This window comes from Portunus trituberculatus, chromosome 32, assembly GCF_017591435.1.
Source record: "Portunus trituberculatus isolate SZX2019 chromosome 32, ASM1759143v1, whole genome shotgun sequence".
Classification (NCBI taxonomy): domain Eukaryota; kingdom Metazoa; phylum Arthropoda; class Malacostraca; order Decapoda; family Portunidae; genus Portunus; species Portunus trituberculatus.
Genome location: NC_059286.1, coordinates 14,310,174 through 14,315,224, shown reverse-complemented (window position 1 = coordinate 14,315,224; position 5,051 = coordinate 14,310,174).

Below are 5,051 nucleotides of genomic sequence, written 5' to 3'. Positions count from 1 at the left end.
GTGTAACAAAAAAAAGGGGTTAGTTTTGGTGTATTCCAGCGTTTTATGTAACAAAACTCAGAATTGCAGGCAAAACACACTATTTGTCTAAGGTAGTGAAATATGTCAAAAGGGGTTATTTTGGTGTATTCCAGCGTTTTATGTAACAAAACTCAGAATTGCAGGAAAACACACTATTTGTTTAAGGAAGTGAAATATGTCAAAAGGGGTTATTTTGATGTATTCCAGCGTTTTATGAACCAAAACTCAGAAATGCAGGCAAAACACAATATATGTCTAAGGAAGTGAAATATGTCAAAAGTGGGTTATTTTAGTGTATTCTAGCGTTTTATGCACCAAACTCATAAATGCAGGCAAAACACTATATTTGTTAAAACGTCTTATTCATGTGTTTTAAGGTGTTTTATGAAAAAAAACTATCTCGATTGAAAATTGTGCTTATTCGTCATTTTACATTATTTTGCTTCAAAACGATAAAATTGATGAAAACAAGCTAGTATAGAGAATCCAAAGTAAAATTAAGAAAAACGTGTAATTTAATCAGTTTTAGCTGTTTTCCACCAAAACACAGAAATGCTACGAAAACACACTATTTGTCTAAGGAACTGAAATATGTAAAAATGGGTTATTTTGGTGTATTCCAGCGTTTTATGCAACAAAACTCAGAATTGCAGGCAAAACACACTATTTGTCTAAGGAAGTGAAATATGTGAAAAAGGGTTATTTTGGTGTATTCCAGCGTTTTATGTAACAAAACTCAGAATTGCAGGCAAAACACACTATTTGTCTAAGGTAGTGAAATATGTCAAAAGGGTTATTTTGGTGTATTCCAGCGTTTTATGTAACAAAACTCAGAATTGCAGGAAAACACACTATTTGTTTAAGGAAGTGAAATATGTCAAAAGGGTTATTTTGATGTATTCCAGCGTTTTATGAACCAAAACTCAGAAATGCAGGCAAAACACAATATATGTCTAAGGAAGTGAAATATGTCAAAAGTGGGTTATTTTAGTGTATTCTAGCGTTTTATGCACCAAACTCATAAATGCAGGCAAAACACTATATTTGTTAAAACGTCTTATTCATGTGTTTTAAGGTGTTTTATGAAAAAAAACTATCTCGATTGAAAATTGTGCTTATTCGTCATTTTACATTATTTTGCTTCAAAACGATAAAATTGATGAAAACAAGCTAGTATAGAGAATCCAAAGTAAAATTAAGAAAAACGTGTAATTTAATCAGTTTTAGCTGTTTTCCACCAAAACACAGAAATGCTACGAAAACACACTATTTGTCTAAGGAACTGAAATATGTAAAAATGGGTTATTTTGGTGTATTCCAGCGTTTTATGCAACAAAACTCAGAATTGCAGGCAAAACACACTATTTGTCTAAGGAAGTGAAATATGTGAAAAAGGGGTTATTTTGGTGTATTCCAGCGTTTTATGTAACAAAACTCAGAATTGCAGGCAAAACACACTATTTGTCTAAGGTAGTGAAATATGTCAAAAGGGGTTATTTTGGTGTATTCCAGCGTTTTATGTAACAAAACTCAGAATTGCAGGAAAACACACTATTTGTCTAAGGAAGTGAAAAGGAAGGGTGAAATATGTCAAAAGAAATGGGTATATTTTGATGTATTCCAGCGTTTTATGAACCAAAACTCAGAAATGCAGGAAAACACAATATATGTCTAAGGAAGTGAAATATGTCAAAAGTGGGTTATTTTAGTGTATTCTAGCGTTTTATGCACCAAACTCATAAATGCAGGCAAAACACTATATTTGTTAAAACGTCTTATTCATGTGTTTTAAGGTGTTTTATGAAAAAAGAACTATCTCGATTGAAAATTGTGCTTATTCGTCATTTTACATTATTTTGCTTCAAAACGATAAAATTGATGAAAACAAGCTAGTATAGAGAATCCAAAGTAAAATTAAGAAAAACGTGTAATTTAATCAGTTTTAGCTGTTTTCCACCAAAACACAGAAATGCTACGAAAACACACTATTTGTCTAAGGAACTGAAATATGTAAAAATGGGTTATTTTGGTGTATTCCAGCGTTTTATGCAACAAAACTCAGAATTGCAGGCAAAACACACTATTTGTCTAAGGAAGTGAAATATGTGAAAAAGGGGTTATTTTGGTGTATTCCAGCGTTTTATGTAACAAAACTCAGAATTGCAGGCAAAACACACTATTTGTCTAAGGTAGTGAAATATGTCAAAAGGGGTTATTTTGGTGTATTCCAGCGTTTTATGTAACAAAACTCAGAATTGCAGGAAAACACACTATTTGTTTAAGGAAGTGAAATATGTCAAAAGGGTTATTTTGATGTATTCCAGCGTTTTATGAACCAAAACTCAGAAATGCAGGCAAAACACAATATATGTCTAAGGAAGTGAAATATGTCAAAAGTGGGTTATTTTAGTGTATTCTAGCGTTTTATGCACCAAACTCATAAATGCAGGCAAAACACTATATTTGTTAAAACGTCTTATTCATGTGTTTTAAGGTGTTTTATGAAAAAAAACTATCTCGATTGAAAATTGTGCTTATTCGTCATTTTACATTATTTTGCTTCAAAACGATAAAATTGATGAAAACAAGCTAGTATAGAGAATCCAAAGTAAAATTAAGAAAAACGTGTAATTTAATCAGTTTTTAGCTGTTTTCCACCAAAACACAGAAATGCTACGAAAACACACTATTTGTCTAAGGAACTGAAATATGTAAAAATGGGTTATTTGGTGTATTCCAGCGTTTTATGCAACAAAACTCAGAATTGCAGGCAAAACACACTATTTGTCTAAGGAAGTGAAATATGTGAAAAAAGGGGTTATTTTGGTGTATTCCAGCGTTTTATGTAACAAAACTCAGAATTGCAGGCAAAACACACTATTTGTCTAAGGTAGTGAAATATGTCAAAAGGGGTTATTTTGGTGTATTCCAGCGTTTTATGTAACAAAACTCAGAATTGCAGGCAAAACACACTATTTGTCTAAGGAAGTGAAATATGTCAAAAGGGGTTATTTTGGTGTATTCCAGCGTTTTATGTAACAAAACTCAGAATTGCAGAGAAAACACACTATTTGTTTAAGGAAGTGAAATATGTCAAAAAGGGGTTATTTTGATGTATTCCAGCGTTTTATGAACCAAAACTCAGAAATGCAGGCAAAACACAATATATATCTAAGGAAGTGAAATATGTCAAAAGTGGGTTATTTTAGTGTATTCTAGCGTTTTATGCACCAAACTCATAAATGCAGGCAAAACACTATATTTGTTAAAACGTCTTATTCATGTGTTTTTAAGGTGTTTTATGAAAAAAACTATCTCGATTGAAAATTGTGCTTATTCGTCATTTTACATTATTTTGCTTCAAAACGATAAAATTGATGAAAACAAGCTAGTATAGAGAATCCAAAGTAAAATTAAGAAAAACGTGTAATTTAATCAGTTTTTAGCTGTTTTCCACCAAAACACAGAAATGCTACGAAAACACACTATTTGTCTAAGGAACTGAAATATGTAAAAATGGGTTATTTTGGTGTATTCCAGCGTTTTATGCAACAAAACTCAGAATTGCAGGCAAAACACACTATTTGTCTAAGGAAGTGAAATATGTGAAAAAGGGGTTATTTTGGTGTATTCAGCGTTTTATGTAACAAAACTCAGAATTGCAGGCAAAACACACTATTTGTCTAAGGTAGTGAAATATGTCAAAAGGGGTTATTTTGGTGTATTCCAGCGTTTTATGTAACAAAACTCAGAATTGCAGGAAAACACACTATTTGTTTAAGGAAGTGAAATATGTCAAAAGGGGTTATTTTTGTATTGTGTAACAAAACTTGCAGGAAAACACCTATTTGTTTAAGGAAGTGAAATAGCGTTTTATGAACCAAAACTCAGAAATGCAGGCAAAACACAATATATGTCTAAGGAAGTGAAATATGTCAAAAGTGGGTTATTTTAGTGTATTCTAGCGTTTTATGCACCAAACTCATAAATGCAGGCAAAACACTATATTTGTTAAAACGTCTTATTCATGTGTTTTAAGGTGTTTTATGAAAAAAAACTATCTCGATTGAAAATTGTGCTTATTCGTCATTTTACATTATTTTGCTTCAAAACGATAAAATTGATGAAAACAAGCTAGTATAGAGAATCCAAAGTAAAATTAAGAAAAACGTGTAATTTAATCAGTTTTAGCTGTTTTCCACCAAAACACAGAAATGCTACGAAAACACACTATTTGTCTAAGGAACTGAAATATGTAAAAATGGGTTATTTTGGTGTATTCCAGCGTTTTATGCAACAAAACTCAGAATTGCAGGCAAAACACACTATTTGTCTAAGGAAGTGAAATATGTGAAAAAGGGGTTATTTTGGTGTATTCCAGCGTTTTATGTAACAAAACTCAGAATTGCAGGCAAAACACACTATTTGTCTAAGGTAGTGAAATATGTCAAAAGGGGTTATTTTGGTGTATTCCAGCGTTTTATGTAACAAAACTCAGAATTGCAGGGAAAACACACTATTTGTTTAAGGAAGTGAAATATGTCAAAAAGGGTTATTTTGATGTATTCCAGCGTTTTATGAACCAAAACTCAGAAATGCAGGCAAAACACAATATATGTCTAAGGAAGTGAAATATGTCAAAAGTGGGTTATTTTAGTGTATTCTAGCGTTTTATGCACCAAACTCATAAATGCAGGCAAAACACTATATTTGTTAAAACGTCTTATTCATGTGTTTTAAGGTGTTTTATGAAAAAAAACTATCTCGATTGAAAATTGTGCTTATTCGTCATTTTACATTATTTTGCTTCAAAACGATAAAATTGATGAAAACAAGCTAGTATAGAGAATCCAAAGTAAAATTAAGAAAAACGTGTAATTTAATCAGTTTTAGCTGTTTTCCACCAAAACACAGAAATGCTACGAAAACACACTATTTGTCTAAGGAACTGAAATATGTAAAAATGGGTTATTTTGGTGTATTCCAGCGTTTTATGCAACAAAACTCAGAATTGCAGGCAAAACACACTA